Raw genomic sequence first — 23,033 nt, forward strand, 5'->3', positions numbered from 1 at the left:
TCCGGCACTTGCTATTAAACCCTCCTCTGCGTTGAGAACTCCTGCTTCTGATGGCCCAAGTGGCAATGCGAAAGAAGATTGTGATGAGATGCTGAGGCTCGTCAAGAGAAGTGAGTACAACATTGTAGATCAGCTTCTGCAAACGCCATCCAAAATATCTGTGTTATCATTGCTATTGAATTCAGAACCACACCGAGAAGCTCTGCAGAAGGTGTTAGATGTGGCGTAGGTAGATCACGACGTCACGATAGAACAATTTGACAGTATTGTTGCAAACATCACCGCTTGTAACAATTTAAGTTTTTGTGACGCTGATCTCCCCGAGGAGGGAAGAGACCACAACTTTGTATTACACATATCTATGAGCTGCAAAGATGATGCCATGTCCAATGTGTTGGTGGACACTGGGTCGTCATTGAATGTATTGCTGAAGTCCACTCTTACGAAGTTGTCATATCAGGGGCCTCCCATGAGGCAGAGCGATTTAGTTGTGAAGGCTTTCGATGGGTCTCACAAAACTTTGATTGGTGAGGTTGATCTCCCAGTCAAAATCGGACCAAGTGATTTCCAGATTACCTTCCAGGTTATGGACATTCACCCATCGTATAGCTATCTCCTAGGCAGACCATGGATTCACGAGGTTGGCGCCGTGACCTCCACCCTACACCAGAAACAAAAATTTGTGAAGAATAAGAAGCTGGTGGTGGTAGGGGGAGAAAAGGCTCTCCTGGTAAGCCATTTGTCTTCCTTCTCTTATCTAGATGCTGAGGATGAAGTTGGAACTCTGTTCCAAGCTTTATCTATCGCTGAACCTGTTAAGAAGGGAACTCCTTCATTTGCTTCCTATAAAGATGCGAAGTTGGCCATTAAGCATGGTGCAACTGCTGGTTTGGGGAAAATGATTGAGTTGGAAGACAATAAATCCCGGGCTGGCATAGGCTATTCCTCTAGGGTCTCCAACAAGCAAGGGTTGTTCAAGAGTGGTGGATTTATCCACACTAGTCAGGATGAATAGGCCGTTGCCATTTTGGAAGAAGACGAAGAGGATTCTGGCAATTTCATCATCCCTGGAGGGATCTGCAATAATTGGGTCGCTGTTGATATTCCGACAGTTATCCATAAGTCAAAGTAATGTTCATAATGTTTAAAAACCCTTCTCCCATGCCAAAAGGAGAAGTGATGACATTGTTGGCGCATAAATACAATGATACTTTCATTCAATAAATTTATGTTAAATGGTTGTTTTTCCAATTATTTTCCCTTTTTGCTTTTGCATGAAATTGGTGATCACATAAAACCCTAAAAATAAGAATAAAATCAATCTTTTCATCTGCATAATGATTTGCTTTGTTTGAATTCTAAAAGTCTCTTTTATATCCAAAATCATTATGCAAGTTGATCAAACCCATTGAACATAATGATCCAACACCATCTCCCAACTTTGAATTCCCTGTATTTGAGGCAGAAGAAGATGATGTTGAAGAGATTCCTGACGAGATTACCCGTCTACTTGAGCATGAAGAGAAGATCATTCAACCGCATCTCGAGAATCTGGAAACAGTCAATTTGGGGTCTGAAGATTGTGTGCGAGAAGTAAAGATTGGGGCACTCCTGGAAGAATCTGTTAAGAATGGGTTGATTGAATTGCTACGAGAATATGTCAATGTCTTTGCCTGGTCATATGAAGACATGCCTGGTCTGGATACAAATGTCGTGCAACATTTCCTGCCTTTGAGGTCTGAGTGCGTGCCTGTGAAGCAGAAGCTCAGAAGAACTCATCCCGACTTGGCAGTAAAAATCAAGGAAGAAAATCAGAAGCAAATTGAGGCGGGGTTTCTGGTGACTTCTACGTATCCTCAATGGGTGGCCAATATTGTGCCTGTGCCTAAGAAAGATGGAAAAGTCCGAATGTGTGTGGATTATAGAGACTTGAATAAAGCTAGTCCAAAAGATAATTTCCCTCTACCACGCATTGATATGTTGGTAGACAATACCGCTAAGTTCAATGTATTCTCATTTATGGACGGATTTTCCGGATATAATCAGATTAAGATGGCACCGAAGGATATGGAGAAGACAACATTCATCACACATTGGGGAACATTCTGTTATTGAGTGATGCCCTTCGATTTGAAGAACGTCGGAGCCACGTATCAACGAGCCATGACCACATTGTTTCATGATATGATGCATAAGGAGATCGAGGTATATGTTGATGATATGATTGCAAAGTTAAGAATGGAAGTTGAGCATGTAGAACACTTGTTAAAGCTTTTTCAGCGTTTGAGAAAATATAAGCTTCGTCTGAATCCCAACAAGTGTACATTTGGAGTCCGTTCCGGCAAGTTATTGGGTTTTATTGTCAGTGAAAGAGGTATTGAGGTTGATCCTGCAAAGGTCAGAGCAATACAAGAGATGCCTGCGCCCAAAACTGAGAAACAAGTCCGAGATTTTCTTGGCCGCTTGAATTATATTTCCAGATTCATATCCCACATGACTGCCACATGTGCACCAATATTCAAGCTCCTCCGGAAAGATCAGTCTCATGATTGGATCGAGGATTGCCAAAAGGCCTTTGACAGTATTAAAGAATATTTGTTTGAGCCTCCGATTCTATCTCCACTTGTGGAAGGGAGACCGCTGATTATATATCTGATTGTTCTTGAAGACTCAATGGGTTGTGTCCTTGGTCAGCAGGACGAATCAGGAAAGAAAGAATATGCTATCTACTACCTGAGTAAGAAGTTTACTAATTGTGAGTCTCGATACTCAATGCTTGAGAAAAAATGATGTGCTTTGGCTTGGGCTGCTAAGCGCTTACGCCAGTATATGTTGAATCATACGACTTGGTTGATATCCAAAATGGATCCAATCAAGTATATCTTTGAGAAGCCTGCTTTAACATGGAGGATTGCCCGTTGGCAGATGTTATTATCTGAATATGATATTGAGTATCGGGCTCAGAAAGCCATTAAAGGTAGTATCTTGGCTGACCACTTGGCACATCAACCAATCGAAGATTATCAGTCAGTGCAGTATGACTTCCCAAATGAGGAGATTCTGTATTTGAAAATGAAAGATTGCGATGAGCCTACGCTCGATGAAGGGCCAGAGCCTGGTTCCAGATGGAGTATGGTGTTTGATAGTGCTGTAAACCAGTACAGAAATGGTATCGGGGCGGTGATTATTACTCCTCAGGGCACACATTTTCCTTTTACAGCAAGGCTAACTTTCAAATGCATGAATAATATGGCTGAGTATGAGGCCTGTATTATGGGATTGGAAGAATGGATTGATCTAAGGATCAAGCATCTTGATGTTTATGGTGATTCGGCCCTCGTTGTTAATCAGATTAAGGGTGAGTGGGAAACGAATCAGCTTGGCCTCATTCCATATAGGGATTATGAGAGGGGGATCTCAATGTTCTTTAATGAGGTTGACTTCCATCATATTCCTCGAGATGAGAATCGGATGGTAGACGCTCTCGCTACACTTGCTTCGATGATTGTGGTCAGACTTTGGAATGAAGTTCCCAATATCACTGTGATGCGTTTGGACAGACCAACCCATGTATTTGCAGTAGAGGAGGTGCAAGATGATAAGCCGTGGTATTATGATTTTAAGTGTTTCCTTTAGAGCCAGATTTACCCGCCTAGGCCATCTGTGAAAGATAGGAAGACTTTGAGGAGATTGTTAGGCAGTTTCTACCTCAATGGCGATGTGCTTTACAAGAGAAATTTTGACATGGTTCTGCTCAGATGGGTGGATAGACACGAAGCAGACCTGTTAATGACTGAAGTCCATGAAGGTTCATTTGGTACTCATTCCAATGGACATGCCATGGCTAGAAAGATGTTGAGAGCAGGCTACTATTGGCTGACAATGGAGTCTGACTGCTGCAAATATGTGAAGAAATGTCATACGTGTCAGATTTATGCGGATAATATTCATATTCCTCCGGCACTTCTGAATGTGATTTCATCACCATGGCCTTTCTCTATGTGGGGAATTGACATGATTGGCATGATAAAGCCAAAAGCGTCCAACGGTCACAGATTCATTCTCGTAGCAATCGATTACTTCACCAAATGGGTTGAAGCGGCATCGTATGCGAACGTGACCAGGCAGGTGGTTGTGAAGTTTATCAAAAATCAACTCATATGCCAGTATGGTGTGCCAGATAAGATCATTACTGATAATGGATCTAACTTGAACAACAAAATGATGAAAGAGTTGTGTAGTGAGTTCAAGATTGCGCATCAAAATTCTTCCCCTTACAGACCCAAGATGAACGGGGCTGTTGAAGCTGCTAATAAGAATATCAAGAAAATTATCCAGAAGATGGTTGTTACGTACAAAGATTGACATGAGATGCTGCTATTTGCTTTACATGGATATCGTACATCCGTCCTCACTTCAACAGGGGCAACCCCTTTTTCTCTTGTTTACGGCATGGAGGTTGTGCTCCTAGTAGAGGTGGAGATCCCATCGATGAGAGTCTTGATGGAGGCCAAATCCACTGATGCTGAGTGGATTCTAAGTCGTTATGACCAGCTGAACTTGATTGAAGAGAAGAGATTGACGACCATGCGCCATGGTCAGTTATATCAACAAAGGATGAAGAAAGCCTTTGATAAGAAGGTCAAGCCTCGTGTGTTCCGAGAGGGTGACCTTGTGCTAAAAAAAGTCTTGTCTTTCGCGCCCGATTCCAGGGGCAAGTGGACTCCGAACTATGAAGGTCCATATGTTGTCAAGAGAGCCTTTTCAGGTGGTGCTTTGATACTTACAACTATGGATGGGGAGGATTTCACTCGTCCTGTGAATTCAGATGCAATCAAGAAATACTTGCCTAAAATAAAAACAGAATAGCTCGCTAAGTTGAAAACCCGAAAGGGAGACTTAGGCAAAAATGAGCGTCTCGGTGGATTGAAAACCTGAAAGGGCGATCCAGGCAAAAGTTAGAGACATGGAAAAAAAGAATATGTATCCCGCTAGATTGAGTACCTCACCCTGGGGAAATCTAGGCAAAATTTAGGGATTTGGCAAGTAACTGCATCCCGACAAGACACTGTTCTACAAACTGTCATCCGTCAGAGATTCTCGCTCAATCATCGTCAACTGAAGCTTTAAATACATCGGATTCAGAATTGGTGGAGAAACGGTCATTATGTTCAATGTAGCCCTTTCCAACATATATCACCAATTTCAAATTTGTAAAGATTTATGGAGTCTTGCCATTTGCAGACTACCATTCCATCAAATAAATTTTGAGCCTTTATTCAATTATTTACACTCTTATTTGTTTCTATTCAACAAATGTTTTGCATGTTTTAATTGAGAAATATCATTGTTTAAAGTTTTCATAATTTGTTTTTAAACAAAGTGAACATTCACAAAGATGAAAGGATACTGGGGATGTCTTTAGTGCTCTCCCAAGAATGGTAAGATTCTCGACAGGGTAAGACATTTGTTCATATTCCTGGCATGTTTGTATCCTCTTCCTCTGAAACCTTTTTGTGGTATCCTCTCCCGAGCAGAAGATATGCAGTTCCCTTTTCCCCTCAGCAGATGAGATCCTGGGAAGGGATAATATTTGGTTGACCCTTGGAAGCTTCCGGTTGGTGTTTTTTATCCCCACAAGGATCCATCATCCCCTTTGATAGTTTCCCCAATGAAGTCGCCATGATCATGTTTCCGACTGGGATGACTGATGCTCATTCCCCTGCAGAGATCTTTGTTGTCCTGGCTTTCTCTCCTGAGATGTAGTACCGGATGTTTACTCAATTGTTCGTTGGACCTGTTTGTGTTAGAAATGTCTGTTTATCAGCATTCATCATACATAAGCCATGCATATATGCATAGTGGTAACATTCAAATATTCATGTCGCGTTATTTGCCATATATCTTTGTTTGTTATCTCTTGTTTGAGGGTATTATGTTTCCCCAAGCAGATGATGGTGATTGATCTATCCATATAGGGTCAGCCCCATAAGCAGAAAGTGTTTATCCTTTCCTCCATAATCCCCACAGAGATATGCCCTCGTGGATGATGTTTGTTTCTGTTTCCACCCAACACATATATTGGGATGGAATTCCCCATTGAGTTATATCCTCATAGGGACAAGCCTTGTTGCATCGTGCCTATCTAGTTTGATCCTAGATTGGCTTCTTATGTTGGCTTCCTGCACTTCCCCATGGTCTAGATGAATAGTTGCTCATTAACCAGTAATTATCCATCTTTTCCCCTGCGGAGTATGTGGTTTTCTACCCTCATCCGGTAGTTGTAAACCCTGTTTTATCCCCTGGCAGAGTTAACCTTTCTGTTCATCCTAACCGATGACGGTCACTTTACCATGGTTTTCTACCCAGTATCCGGTAGATGTAATCCCCTCCTTGACGGTTATCTTTATATTCGGTATTGATATTCCTTCACCCCTTCCTTTTTGAACATATCTCCCAGTATCCGGTGATATGTCTCCTGGATTGTTGCCCTTATCAATGTATTCCCAGCGAGTCATCTCTCATTTACCCTTTGTTGGTAATGATTGTTTCTCCCCTGGATTGGTCATCACTATATACCTAGTATTTGGTATCCCGATGTCCTTTTTCTTTTCGGTCGATTTATCCTTTCTTAACCCAGTAACCTGTTGTGGATAATCTTCCATGCGAGTATGCTATCTACGTTCTGACGGTAATAAATAGTATATCTCACGCACTCTTTGGTCGAAGTCTTTTGCTCTTCCCCAGTCGAGTAAGATTTGTATCCCTTTTGTGGAATCGAATGTTCATCCTATAATCGAGTTTGCTTTTAGCCCTCTTTTGGATGATGAGTGTCTTGGTAATATATCCCAATTCACGCTTTGGTTGGTCACCTATTATATGCCCAGTAACCGGTATCTCTGGTGTTCCTTCCCCTCTGCTCCCTATTATGACTTTTTGGTCCCCCTGTGCAGTCAGATTCTCCTGAGTTGAAATATACCTTTAGGTTTTCCTCAGATGATTTTGGGATGTTTGATATCTTTCACCCTTATACCGGTCTTAGATAGTCATTCTCCCCGAGCATGTTGTTCTCTCACCCTTATACCGGTGTTTTGATCACATGTCTCCTTGAGCTTATTCCCTAGTAACCGGTAATACCTCATTCTGTTGCATCCCCAGAGGAATCCTGTTTGGATGTTCCCCAGCGAGGTCCTTTAGTGGATTCTCTCCATCTGAGCTCGGACATTCGTCCGATGTGTCCCTAGGTGGATAAGTCCGCTGTATTGGCATATTCCCCAATACATGCATCTTTGAGTCAGCTCGAGTCTTTCTATTTGATTTATTTCATGGATTTCCTTCGTGTCTCTCAGCAAGTTTCAAGTCGTGACCTGCTCACGCATTTTTGTCCCTTTACTCCCTAGTAAAGTCCCTAGAGTCTCTGTCCCACTTATGAGTGTGTTACTCCAGTGGATTTTTAGTCATTCCTCATTTCTTTCTTTCTTTGTGGATACATATCCCCACAAAGTGTTACCGTTTGCACACATACATTTGCATCATGAGGTCTCTTAGGGACCAAAATTCGTCTCTTTGTTATTATTTAAGCCCATTCTACCTCGTTGAGACGAAGATTTTAACCTTCACTTCTCCGGCTAGAATGACCTTAAATAGGGGCATCTGTAAGACCCCAATTTTAGCCCTAAGATCCCTCATGGCATCATAACATTGCATTTGCATAAGCCTCAAGGATCTTAAGCATCTTGGTTCCCTTTGTCTTTTAGTTGAGACCTCTTGTGAGTGGTTTGAGATCACCAAGCATGCTTGAATTGTATATCATTGCTTTTTCTCATTTATTACGAACCAAAAGCACAAAAATATGTCATTAACTTTTCTTATTTGCAGCTTGAGCAATCCCAAGGTCTAAAAGCTTCTAGGTGATCCTTTGTGCAATGATATGTCCAAGAGAAGATGAAGGCAAGCATGGAAATGGTTCCCAAATCTCTCATCCATCAAATATGCCTCCCTAGTATCTCAATTCGTCATTTTGACCAAAGCAAGTCAAAGGGTTTGAGGTTTGTTTCTCAAGTAAACCCTAATTCATCTGATCATCAACAATGCCTTGCTCATGAAGCAACCTCAGTCCATGGTCAAATACCATCAAGGGAAGTTCTTTAATTCATCATACCATGCATATTTGAACTTATTTGAGTGCCCTCAATCATCAATTCATCAAGATATAAGTTGTGGAGTTGAGAAGTTGATCAATCAATTCATCTATCTATTTTGAAATGCACTGAGACCTAACTTTTTGTGTGTTAGTCAAATGGAGATGATCCCAAGAGAAAATATGTTCTTAAGGACCATATGAACAACTTTAATGTTCATCGAAATTTGATTTAAAGCTTGGAAGGTCATCATCCATTCTAAGACATTACAGGTCATTTTGACTGAAACCCTAATTTTGGGTCAACTTCCCAAGAACACAACTCATTCATATTTTATGATTTTGAGGTTGGACCAAATGCATTGGAAAGCTTATTGTGTCTAATTCGCAAAACTTCAAAATCGCATAATAAATACACGTGATAATGCAAAACATTATAGGTCACTTTGGGCCAAATGCATTGAAAAGGAAAAAAGTCCAACTTCAAGTGCCCATAACGTCTTCATAAAAAATCCAAATAATGCAAAATTTAAGTCCAAATTAATTTTCTTGAAAGGATATACAACTTTCATGTTGAAGGTTTTATCATTTTAAGCTTGCATCACTGAAACAGAAGGGCTTGAACATTGGCCAAATTTGGAAACTTCACTTATGCATGTTTTGCACCCTACACTTTAAACTCAAAATTCACTAATTTCCAAGGCCCAATTGAAATTTTGGTCAACATATCATTTGTTCCTTATGCAACAAACTTTCTAACCATTACTCATGAGGTAGCATTTGGAGTTTGGAAGCACCATTTTCGAAGGCATGAAGATTTAATGCATTTTGTGAAATTCAATTCAAATTGCCATGCATGAGCTGTTTATACCCAATGTACACGTTCATTTGCAATTCACATGAGCTCAGCAGGTTATTCCAATCCTCATTGGGCCTTCCACATGATCATACAAGCCCATGCAAGAAAAATCCATTTGCCATGCACACGAGTAAACTCACTTGCTCAGCCATATCCAACTATAAATACATGTGCTATGATTCATAATAAACCAACCTAAGAGCGCCTGAAATGCTGCAAGAGTGAATTCCCAACCATACCAAAGGAACTAAATCCATTTTCTTCAAAAAATTCAGATATGAAATTCAATTGAATTCGGTTGAATCTTCATATCTAAAGTTCTTAAACCTTCATCATTTGATCCATAGAAGTTCTATTTTGCAAAATGAGCCAAGGAAAGGGACTCAAAGCTTCACAATCCAAAGGTTTTGATCAACTGTTTTTTGCTTCGAATCTCCTATTTCTTTGATCTATTGAACTGAATATTGTGTTGTCTGAAGTCCTCTCTATAGAGGCATCATTGCTGTGTGTTTAATTTTTGAAATCGAGCAAGTTTATGATGAACACCATCAAGCTTCCATCTCTGATTTCTCTCTTAATAGGAATCTAGAGTGGAGGTGAATGGTATAGGAGTGATGTACATCACTTCCTCTTTCGAACGGTGCCTAGATCGTCTCCATTTTAATGAGCATTTGCATCTCTGCATTTTTTGAGCTTCGCCGGAGCTCACCGGAGAAGACGGTGGCGCTGGCCACCGTCTCATTGCCAGATTGAATGTGAGCCTTTGGGTGCAATCTCCAAATCTAATCTCCACCCTCCAATGATATGACTTTATTTAATGCATTGTGTTTCTCATTGACTGAGGACTTTGGTGCGCGCGCATGCCATGACCATTAGATCCTCCACGTCAATTAATGAAATCTCATCCAACGCCTCCTGATTTTTACTATTTTCCATTTTCTGATTTTATTTTTCTTTATTTCCTTTTATTTCAAAAATTCATATCTCTTTTATTATTGGTCCAAAAAATATGGGACCAATTGCATTATTTCTCTTTTTAATTCTAGTTTCTAAAAATGATTTTTAATATTTTTTATTTTATCATTTGATATTTTTTGTGAATTTTCTCTTTTCTGGTTGTTTTAATTCATTTTAAATAGTTTTTGATATGCAAAAAATACAAAAATATTTTCTCAACCTATTTGAATGATGATGGATCTATGAAAAATATTCTCATCAATTTTTTAATTGATTTGAGATTTATTTGAGATTTTAGTTCAATTAGGTTATTTTTATTCATTTTTAATTGATTAAAAATAGTTTCTGACTTTTAAAAATGCTGAAATTTTTGGTTAAACTTTGTTTGACCTTGTTGGACTTGGGATAAATCACTTGGACTTTCCAAAGTTGATTTGAAGTGATTTTGAAGTTTGAACTTTCTTTAATATTTTAATTCAAGTTTATTTTCAAATATTAAAAATGCCAAAAATATTTTGTTTATTTCTTGACTTCCAATCTTCATCCCACTTCTGTTTTTGATTGTTTGACCATGATCTTCAATGTCATTGGTCAACACTTGTTGATTGGTATATTCCATTTTATTTTAATGCACTTTATTCTTTTCATTTCCCTTATCCATCATCCATCTTCTTCTTCTTCTTTTCTTTCTTGATCAATGAGTTAAAGGTTGATAAGTTAGCAATGATTATGGAGGTTTAATCTTCCTTGATTCAAATCTAATTCATCTTGATCAAATGATCAAGTGAATGGCTTTGCATTAAGGATAGATTGCATCCTAAATCATGCAAAGGACTTAAACCAATACAAGATCATTTTCTTCTTCTTTTTTGGCATGGCAAGTTGTTGGAACTTGGTTCACTAATCAAGACTTCTAACTTGTATTGTTGCCTATATTATTATTGACCGGCCTCAGATAGTTGTGACTTCTATATAAGTCCAATTACGATTGCTTAACATAGCGCTAAATTTGCCTTATGGCACACTAACTACTAACACTAACCATTAACAATTAACATTTACTTTTTGCTCTCTACTTTTATGAAATTTACTATTCTTGCACATATTATTCATTTGCTTTTCCCTTTGCTCACTTGAGCACATGTTTATGTTAATGCAATTTGCCTTTTGCTCACTTGAGCACCTAATTGTGTATATATTATTGCCATTGTGTTTGTGTTTTGATTGTTGTTGACCAAATGCAAAGAAATGGACAAATGGACTTAGACTTTAGGACCTTCCCCAGGCTAATGGAGTTTGAAGAGAAACTAGGCCTCATGCCTTTAGAGTGCTTAAAATGTCAAAGAGCAACTAGGCCTCATGCCTTTAGAATGCTTAAAGCTTGAAGATGAACATTGAAAGGATTAAATTCTAAACTCCCTCTTGTCCATTCTTTGATTGCATTATGGGACTTTTTAATGTGTGTGTTCTTGTGCTAGGGATTCCAACATTGAGTCAAATTGAGGAACCATTGCCATGAGTTTCTAAGAGAGAGAGATTTAAAAGCCATTGGAAGATTCCTAGGAGCTTGTTGTGATTGTGTGCTTGCTTGCTTGAGTATTTGTTTATCTTACTTATTCCAAAGGATGGGAGCTACTTGGATCATCAATATGATCTCAAGAAGGGAACTCCATTTTTGGTCTTGTTCTCTTTTCCCTTAAGTCTTGTATGATTAAGACTTTAGCCATTCTTCTTCTTCCCTCCACTCTAACCCAAGCCAAAACTTTTTGTGCAAACATTTAACACTTGTTTTCAACATTAGAAACCTAAGCCTTAAGCTTTTGATTTTTAAACTTTCTTTTCATAACACTTATTTTGAATTGAATCTTTAAGTCAACCTTGACCATATTTTGTAAATACTTTTCATTGGTAAATATAACCCATTCAAATGTCTTTTTGTGGTTTCAATGGCCACTTTTCTTAATCAAAATTTTTCGTAACCCTTAGCTATTAGGTTTGAGTTATCCTTGAGGTAGATGTAATACTCACATATATCCTTAGTGATGGACAATGAGTCTTCCATGCTTATTATAAGGTTAACCCCTCACTAGCGTGTTGAAGCTATCCTCACATGGTGGATTTGTGGTTTTAGGTTGAGGTTTCTCCCTTGGATAACAAAAGACCTTAAGGCTTTTGGACCAATCAATTCACCAACTCATTTTGAGATTTTTACCCCGAACTACGAGGTTTTGATCCTAATCTTTTTAAGATGGTACGTAGGCAATGGGTTTATCCACCCAAACACAAAATGTAAACAAACTTGTATATTCTCTTCTCATCCCTTCAATCATGTTTGCACAAATAAATTTTCACAAAATAACAACCTTACAACAAATGTGAAAAGGGCTCCCTAGGAGTACCTAGGATGTTTTGGGTGCTTAAAACCTTCCCATTGCATAACCAACCCCCTTACCCAGATCTCTGACATTTTTACTAGTTTTTGATTCGATAAAACTTTTAGGTTTTTGTTCGCTTTCTAACCATTCCTTTGAATAAATAGAAGTGCGGTAGCGACTCGACTTGTATGGTTTACCTTAGATTTAGTCAATATCTTTAAATGGTAACGAATACCCTGCTACAATGACGATGTCAATGTCGTAGTGCCCGTTTTCAAACAACCAGAGGGGTTGGTGATTCAGTATGATAACAGCAGTAACCAGAATGTCAATAATAGATCAATTTCGTCGTTGGTAATATGGTTAGCGGGCCCAGTCCCGTATGCATCTGATAAGGCTGTACCATATCAATACAATGCTATGATGATAGAGAATGGTCAAGAGGTCCCGTTACTATGACCAGTTCAGTAGTGAGCATTGCAGATGTTATAAAGGTGACCCGCAATGGTCGAGTTTGTGGACCGATGTTCCCGGAGAATAAAGAAGAGTTGATTATTGGTAAGAACGCGAAGGTGCCTAATGTAGATCCAGTGGGCTGTTCAAAGGATAAGTCTGGTGAATCCAGCAATTTGAAAGCCAATAGTGATGATGATGACGTACTCCGACTGATTAAGAGGAGTGAATTTAACGTGGTTGAGTAGTTGCTCCAGACCCCCTCAAAGATTTCTGTGATGTCTCTGCTTTTGAATTCTGAAGCGCACAGAGAAGCACTCTAGAGAGTTCTTGAACAGGCATACGTGGAGCAAGATGTTACTCTAGATTAATTTGATCACATTGTGGCTAACATAACTTCATGCAATAACTTGAGCTTTTGAGATGAAGAACTCCCTGAGGAGGGAAGAAATCACAATCTGGCTTTGCACATTTCTATGAATTGCAAGAAAGATGCTTTATCAAATGTGCTAGTTGACACTGGGTCGTCACTCAATGTGCTTCCAAAGTCAACATTGTCAAAGTTATCTTATCAAGGAGCTCCTATGAGGTACAATGGAGTAATTGTGAAAGCCTTTGATGGCTCGCGCAAGACGGTTATTGGAGAAGTGGACCTTCTGTTCAAGATAGGCCTGAGTGACTTTCAGATTACTTTCTAGGTAATAGATATTCACCCGACCGACAACTGTTTATTGGGAAGGCCATGGATTCATGAGGCAGGAGTTGTTACTTCCACTCTGCATCAGAAGCTCAAATTTGTGAAGAATGGCAAGCTGGTAATTGTGGGAGGTGAGAAAGCACTATTGCTTAGCCATCTGTCGTATTTCTCATATGTGGAGGCTGAGGATGAGGTCGGAACTCCATTCTAAGCCTTATCTATTGCTGCTGAGAAGAGAGTTGGGGCACCTATGTCCTCTCTGAAAGATGCACAAAAGATTGTGGAAGAAGGTCCTGTTGATCAGTGGGGGCGTGTGATAGAAGTCGCCGACAACAAGGAAAGAACTGGTTTGGGGTTCCAAAAGGGCTCGTCAACCGTTAAATCCGAAGAGATACAACTCATCTTCCGTAGTAGAGGATTCATTCATGGGAATGAACAACACTTAGTTGTTGTGCTAGAGGATAATGAAGAGGAAGACTGCACCAACTTTGTGACGCATGGACAGACATGCAACAATTGGATTGCTGTTGATATTCCTGTTATTTTGCATCGATCTAAGTAATTTCTTTTATATTTTAAAATCCTTCTCCTATGCCTAAGGGAGAAGTGAACATTGTTTGGGCATTTTAATTTGATCATCAATAAAATTAATTCTATTCATCCACATCTTTGATGTTTTGTTTTTACTTTTTGCTTATTTCTAAAAATGGTAATCACAAAAAACATAAACAAACAACATAATTGTCCATCTGAATAGTATTTGGTCACAAATTCACTTCTCTAAAATCAAAATATCAAATCATTATGCAAGTTGGTTCCTAACCCCATTGAATACAATGATCCTTCTCCTTCTCCAAATTTTGAATTCCCTGTCTTTAAAGCCGAGGAGGAAAGTGATGTAGAGGTGAGTGAGGAATTGTCTCGTCTTCTTGAGCAAGATGACAAGATTATTCAGTCGTTTGAAGAGAAAATTGAGCTAGTCAACTTGGGTTCCGAAGATGATGTGAAGGAAGTCAAAATTGGGTCTCGACTGTGTCCAGATGCTAAGAAGGGGTTGATTAATCTTCTTCAAGAGTATTCAGATGTGTTTGCTTGGTCCTATCAAGACATGCCTGGTTTGGATTCTAATATTGTGGAGCACAGATTTGATATGGCTGTGAAGATCAAAGAGGAAGTTCAAAAGCACAGAATGCCCGCCAGTCAAGTAGAAGTTGAGAAGAACGCATCCTGATATGGCTGTGAAGATCAAAGAGGAAGTTCAAAAGTAGATTGATGCCGGTTTCCTTGTGACTGCTGAGTATCCACAATGGGTGGCCAATATTGTGCCAGTGGCAAAGAAAGATGGAAAAGTCCGCATGTGTGTTGATTATAGATATTTGAATAAATCCAGTCCGAAAGATGATTTCCCTCTACCACACATTGATATGTTAGTAGACAATACTGCTAAATTCAAAGTCTTTTCGTTTATGGATGGATGTTCTGGATATAATCAGATTAAGATGGCACCCGAGGATATGGAGAAGACCATATTCATTACACCCTAGGGAACATTCTGTTATAGAGTGATGCCTTTCGGTTTAAAGAATAATGGTGCAACTTACCAAAGAGCAATGACTACTCTTTTTCATGATATGATGCATAAAGAGATTGAAGTATATGTCGATGACATGATTGCTAAGTCGATTGATGAAGAGGAACATGTTGAGCATTAGTTGAAGCTATTCCAGCGTTTGAGGAAGTATAAACTCCGCTTGAATCCCAATAAGTGCAGTTTTGGTGTTCGTTCTGGTAAGTTGTTGGGCTTTATTGTCAGTGAGAAGGGTATTGAGGTTGATCCTGCCAAGGTCAAAGTAATACAAGAGATGCATACGCCCAAAACTGAGAAGCAAGTCAGAGGTTTTCTCGGCCGCTTGAATTATATTTCCAGACTCATTTCCCACATGACTGCCACATGTGCGCCTATATTCAAGCTTCTTCGGAAAGATCAATCTTGTGATTGGAACGAAGGCTGCCAAAAAGCTTTTGATAGTACCAAGGAATATTTGCTTGAGCCTCCGATTTTGTCTCCACCTATTGAAGGAAGACCGTTGATCATGTATTTGACTATGCTCGAAGATAGCATGGGTTGCGTTCTGGGTCAGCAAGATGAGACTGGGAAGAAAGAATTTTCAATTTACTACCTCAGTAAGAAGTTCACCGACTGTGAGACTCGGTATTCAATGCTTGAGAAGACTTGTTGCGCATTGGCTTGGGCTGCTAAGTATCTGCATCAATATATGTTGAATCATACCACTTGGTTGATATCCAAAATGGATCCAATCAAGTATATATTTGAGAAGCATGCTTTCATTGGGAGAATTTCCCGTTGGCAGATGTTGTTATCAGAGTATGATATCGAATACCAATCTCAGAAAGCGATCAAAGGTAGTATCTTGGCTGACCATTTGGCTCACCAACCAATTGAAGATTATCAGTCAGTACAATATGATTTTTCGGATGAAGAGATTTTGTACTTGAAAATGAAAGATTGTGATGAACCATTGCTAGAAGAAGGGCCAGAACTTGGTTCCCATTGGGGCATGGTATTTGATGGAGCTGTTAATCAATATGGAAATGGAATTGGGGAAGTGATTATTACTCCTCAAGGTACGCATCTACCATTTACAGCTATATAGTCTTCCAAGTGTACAAACAACATGGCAGAATATGAAGCTTGCATTATGGGGCTTGAAGAGGCCATGAATCTCAAAATCAAATATTTGGATGTCTTCGGTGATTCTGCTTTGGTTGTGAATCAAATCAAAGGAGAATGGGAGACAAATCAAGCCGGTTTGATACCATATAGAGATTATGCAAGGAGGATTTCAACTTTCTTTATAAAGGTTGAATTTCATCATATCCCTCGAGATGAGAACCGGATGGCAGACACTCTTGCAACATTGGCATTGATGATTGTAGTAAAGTATTGGAATGAAGTTCTCAATTTATCTATGATGCGTCTTGATAGGCCAACTCATGTGTTTGCAGTTGAAGAGATCAATGACGAGAAGCCATGGTATTACGACATCAAATGTTTCCTCTAAAGTCAGATTTACCCGCCTGGGGCATCTTTGAAAGATAAGAAGACTTTGAGAAGATTAACCGGTAATTTTTACTTGAATGGTGATGTACTGTACAAGATAAACTTCTACATGGTTTGGCTCATATGCGTGGATAGACACGAAGCAGACTTGTTGATGACCGAAGTGCATGAAGGTTCCTTTGGTTCTCATTCCAATGGACATGCAATGGCGAAGAAGATGTTGCGAGCAGGTTACTATTGGCTGACAATGGAATCTGAATGTTGCAAGTTTGTGAAGAAATGCCACAAGTGTCAAATCTATGCTGATAAGATTCATGTTCCGTCGAAACTTCGGAATGTTATCTCTTCCCCATGTCCCTTCTCCATGTGGGGATTGATATGATTGGGATGATTGAGCCCAAAGCTTCGAATGGACATCGTTTCATTTTAGTGGCTATTGATTACTTCACAATATGGGTTGAAGCGGCATCGTATGCGAATGTAATCAAGCAAGTTGTTGTAAGGTTTATCAAGAATCAGATTATATGTCGTTATATGTCGTAATGGATCGAACTTGAATAATAATATGGAGGAAGCTCTTTGCAAAGACTTCAAGATTGCACATCATAATTCTTCTCCCTACAGACCTAATATGAATGAGGCTCTTGAAGCTGCGAACAAGAACATTAAGAAGAGCATCCAGAAGATGGTTGTCACATACAAGAATTGGCATGAAATGCTCCCATTTGCTTTACATGGGTATCGTACATCCGTACGCACTTCAACAGGGGCAACCCCTTTCTCTCTTGTTTATGGTATGGAAGCAGTGCTCCCCGTAGAGGTTGAGATTCCTTCATTACGTGTGCTCATGGAAGCCAAGTTGACTGAAGCAGAATGGTGTCAGACCAGGTTTGATCAGTTGAATTTAATTGAAGAGAAGAGATTGACTGCCATGTGTCATGGTCAGTTATATCAGCAAAGAATGAAGAAAGCTTTTGATAAGAAGGTCAAACCTCAAGTGTCCAGGGAAGGTGACCTTGTGCTCAAGAAGATTTTATCATTCAAGCCAGATTCTAGAGGAAAATAGACTCCCAATTATGAAGGCTCATATGTTGTCAAGAGAGCCTTTTAAAGCGGTGCATTGATTCTTACAACTATGGATGGTGAAGAATTCACTCGTCCTGTGAACGCAGATGCAATCAAGAAATACTTCGCCTAACAAAAGAAAAGAACAACTCGCTAAGTTGGAAACCCTAAAGGGCGGCTTAGGCAAAAGTGAGCGTCTCGGTGGGTTGAAAACCCAAAAGGGCGATCCAGGAAAAAATTAGAGACATAAAATAAAAAGAGTTTCCCGATAAGTTGAGTACCCCACCTTGGGGAAACTTATGCAAAAATTAGGGATTATGGCAAGTAACTGCATTCTGCTGATTTTCGGTGATATTTGGAAGACTTGTTTGAGCACAAGGGTTGTCATCGATTCATCATCCCAGCAGTGGCCAAAAGCACAGTGGATATCAAGATTTTGTATAGGGATTAAGGATCATTTGTATTCAATGTAACCCTTTTCCATGTAAATTACCATTTTCAACTTTGTAAAATCTATGGAGTCTTGTCATTTACAGACTACCATCCTATTAAATAAAGTGGAGCTTTTATCCAATTGTTTCTACTCTTATTTACTTCAGCCAATAGTTTTAAATTTTATTGTGATCATTTTGAAATTGAATTTTTAAATCAAAATAAAGTTTTAAAGATATATAAGCAAAAACTTTTCCAAAGCAAGTAAAAAGAATATCAACAACATTTCAGTAAGAAGCAAGTTCTTAAGTGTGAAGCATCTGAGGTTCCCCAAGCAGTTAACTCTTCGGGTATCCCTAGATGTTTGTGTTGATTCAGTTCCTCGGCTGAATGTTTGATCCCCATTGGAGCTTATTTCTTTTTCCCCAACTGAGTTGGTTGCGGCGTGTCCTTATCCCCAACAGAGTTTTGGCCTTCCCAGTGAAGTTCGTTTTTCTCAGCATATGGATCATCTTCAGGAATGTTTAATCTTTCCCCAGTAGATCGTTGTGGTAGCTGTAATACCCCAAAATTTACCCTTCATTTTTCCTGAAAAAAAAAACGAAAAAAAAAAAGAGTTAAAAATAAATAAATAAATTAAATTAAATAAATAAAAAAATAAAATATAACAATTTTTTTTGGACTTGGGTCTCCCTCATTTTGAGCCCACAAAACCATGAAATTCAGTCTATAAATACCAAGGCTTCACTTGAGAAAAAGGAAGAGAAGCAAAATCACTCTGAGGTTTCCTTGGAACAAAACCCTGAGGAAAAAGATAGTGAGAGAAGAACTAACAGAGTTCAGAGCAGCCTCCAAACCCTGAAGGGAACTCAACTGCACAAAATCACCTCCGCCTCACATAAACCCTAAAGATTGTTTTGTAAACCTCACGGGTGCAACTCAATTTCAATCAAGCTCTCCAATCAGGTTTGCCCTATATCCATCATCTTTATGCCTTTAATTTGAATGCTCTAAATGTATGAGGTATTATGGGTGAATTTGATACCCTTTTGATGCATGTGTTTGACAAGAGGTTTAGGCCTCCTACCCTTGGTTGCTTTTTGTGAGCTTTTTGTGAATTTTGATGGAATTATTCATGTGGTTACATTTTGATTTGGGGGCAACTCTTGGTTACCCTATCTTGTTTCACTAACCCTTTTGTTGAGTTTTTGTGAAGGCACATGACTTTTGCAGGGATAACTTGCGTGGTTTCCCACTTTATTTGTGGGATAACCCCTGGAGGTTTCATTCCGATTACCTGTACTGACTCACTTTCTTTGATGGCATTAGCTTGGGAGATCCTTGGGTTTCTTACTCCTTTAATTGTTGTTACTTCGGATCTTTATCCGTGTGGTAATTTTTTCCTTTTCTCGTACTTTATCGCTTTCTTAGCTGGAAGACCTCGATAGGAGGCAATGTTTGAGCCCCTTGGTGGCATTTTACTTTGAGATACATGTTTTGTGTTTTGTATTCATATCCCCACATGTAGCGCGGTTCCTTCGTCAAGGACTGCCTGTTTGCCCTCGAGCATCCCAAACCCTAAAACCCAAAGTAACACGTTTACTCCTTCTACTACAGGCGAGTAAGTCTCCAAAGGTCGAGCATCCGGTAGATTGCGTAGTGACATCGTTCGTCCAAAACCCAATCCATAACCCCGTAGTTAGCCGAACTACGGATTGCTCTGATTCTCATTCCAGATGAGATACGTAGGCATAAGATGCGATGTCTTAGCGAGCACACATCCCCCCAACCCATAGGTCAGCCGAGCTACGAAGACTCTGATTCTCATATTCAGATGAGATATGTATGCAGTGGATGCGACATCCGCGCGAGTCATTCTCATTTAACCCTTTTTTTTTGGTAAACAGCACAAGATAAACTCACACCCTTTAGATAAAAACCACAAAAGTGGATCCCGTAGAGTACTACGGATGCGTAAGGGTGCTAATACCTTCCCTTCGCATAACCGACTCCCGAACCCAAGATTTGGTTGCGAGACCCCGTCTTGTCCTTTCCTTTTTAGGGTTTACTTCGAGCGTTTCCTTTCCCTCCTTTGGGATAAATAACGCACGGTGGCGACTCTTCTGTCATTTTCTTTCGCCGGTTATTTTTTTCGCGTACTGTATTTTTCAGGTTGCGACAGTGTCCCCATTAATCGTCATCTATCTTTGCTCCCCAGTCAGAGTTTCTTCCTGGTTTCTGAGCAGCTTTTTGTTAATTGTTCCCCAGTAGGGTTGTCTCCCATTTTTATAGTGTTGACCTAAAATTCCCTACAAATTGGATGTTTTATCCTCAGCAGATCTCTTCCCCATTTCCCCAGCCAGGGTTGAGCCTTTGGGATATTTATCTATTTGTTCTCCAGCAGTTTGTCTCCATGATTTGTGGATTGACCGAGGATTGTACTGGCGGTTCAATTTCTTTGCGATACCTCTATATCTTTCATGATCGTTTTGTCAGCATAATCACCATATATACATATACATATACATTCATATAAATTCATGATTTGCATATCCTGCATCTTCATATTTGACTTGTTTGAGATTTTCATTCTCTGTTACAGCGGTACTTTATCCCCATACTAAATCTTGTGTCTGTTCTCTTTCAATTGTAGAGTATCAACCCCTAAGCAGAAAAGACTTTAACCTTTCTCTATTTCCCCACTGAGTTTGTTTCCTCGTGGATGATTTTTATTTCAGTTTCCTCCCCAATTGATTTTCTGGATGGAATTACTCCCCTTGAGTTATGTCCTCATTGGGTTGAGTCTTGATTGATTGTTTCTTTCTAGCTCTTACCTAGATAGATACTTTGGTCCCCTAAGAGTCTATTACCCAGTAATTGGTAATATTCTTCTTAGTTTGCAGTTTGTTACTTCTTGCCCAATACCCGACAAAAGTACCCTTTTTCTCCTCAGCAGAATCCCTAGTGGATTTATTCCTCGAAAAGGCATCCTTGATATGTTCATCCTGACCGGTGATGGATATCTTTTCTTCTGCGTAGAGTCTATCATTGGTATGTTCACTTTAACCAGTGACATATATTCTCTTCTTTGGTATTCTACCCAGTAAAAAGGTAGTTGTAATCCCTATTTTGGTTCCTCAGAGAGTTGATCCTTGATATGTTCATCTTAATCAATGACGGGTTTTCTTCTCCTTATTGGTCTTCTACCAAGTAACTGGTAGTTGTAAATCCTACTTTTCTTCTGTGCAGAGTCAATCCTTGATATGTTCACTTTAACCGGTGACAAATTTTCTCTTCTTTGGTATTCTATCCAGTAACTGATAGATGTAATCCCAACTTTTATTCCCCATTTTAGAGTCAATCCTTGATATGTTCACTTTAATCGGTGATGGATTTTATATTTGATTGGTCTCCTACCCAGTAACATGTAGATGTAAATCCTGCTTTGTCCCCTCGTAGAGTAAATCCTTGATATGTTCATCCTAACCGGTGACATATTTTTCTCTTCGACGGTTTTCTATCCAGTTTTCGGTAGATGTAATTCCCCCTTTTGTTGTTCAGTTGGTATATCCTTGATATGTTCATCCTAACCGATGACGGGTATCCTCCTTGACATCCCTAGCAAGGTTATTCTCAGCGAGTCATCCTTTATATGTTTATCCTAATCGGTGACGGATGTCCTCTCTGTCAGATTTTTATTATCTCCTTACCTAGTAACAGTTAGTAGACAATAGATTTCTGCTCCTCCTGTGTTGAAGTTTTTCTCCCCAGTTGAGTTGAGTGGGCATTTCCTTAGTGAAATCATTTTTCCCCTGCACGAGTCGAATATTTCAGTTTTATCCTAACTTATTCGTATCGTCTATAGATGATATTTGTCTCCCCGACTGAGTCTCTATTTTAGATGGATTTCCTCGAGTCCCCGGTAGTTTTAAGTCATAGCCTGGCCTACACATAACTCTTTTTTACCCATCCCCCCCCCCCCCCCCCGCCCAGAGTCTCTGTCTCCCTAGTGAGTTTTCCTTATGGAATGCATGGTGCTCCTGCGGACTTTCGGTCTCTCTGATTTCTTTTCCTTTGTGGCAGTATTTCCCCACAAAGCGTTAACTTTTGCATTCATATCATTTGCATCATGAGGTCTCTTAGAGACCAAAGTTTGTTTCTCTATGTTATTTAAGCCCATTCTACTGAGTTGACATGAAGATTTTAACCTTCGCCTCCTCAGTTAGAATGTCCTTAAATAGGGTCAGCTGTAAGACCCCAATTTCGACTCTAAGATCCCTCATGCAATTCCATCATAAGCATAAGCATTGGGATCATACCTTGGCATCCTCCTTACCCATTTTCATTGGGTTTACTTTGGGAGAGATCACCAAGCACCTTGTGATTGTATCATACTTGTATTTTATCATTTCCCTAACCAAAATACCAAAAATATGACTTTGTATTTGCCTAACTCTTTTGTAGGTATGGCAGATCTCCTTGATTCATCAAGTTCATATCTAGGGTTTGAGACCCTCATAAACAAAGAGAACAACCAAGAATTGATTCAATAATGGTTATGAACATCATATACGAGTCCCAATGATCTCTACATGTTATATTGATCAAGTTTTCTTCAAGAGTTTGATGGTGATTTGCCTTGGAAACCCTAGTTTGACTGGGTATCTTGAGTAACTTCTCCAACAAGCTATCTCACCAATTGATCAAATTTCACAAGGGAAACTTCAAAATTCATCATCTTATTCATATATGATCTACCATGAGCCAAGAAAGTCAAGAGAATTGGAAATTAGCAAGTTGGTTGGTGGTGGTTGGCCAGATGGATTCATCTGATAAAAACTGGGTCTCCCTAGACCCTATCTCCTACAATTTTCACCATATGAAAATGATTCCAAGAGAAAACTTACTCTAAATGACATTATAAACAACTTTAAGGTTGAGACCTAGAGATAGTTTTGCTTGGAAAGTCATTT

This window comes from Lathyrus oleraceus, chromosome 5 (genome assembly GCF_024323335.1).
Source record: "Lathyrus oleraceus cultivar Zhongwan6 chromosome 5, CAAS_Psat_ZW6_1.0, whole genome shotgun sequence".
Classification (NCBI taxonomy): domain Eukaryota; kingdom Viridiplantae; phylum Streptophyta; class Magnoliopsida; order Fabales; family Fabaceae; genus Lathyrus; species Lathyrus oleraceus.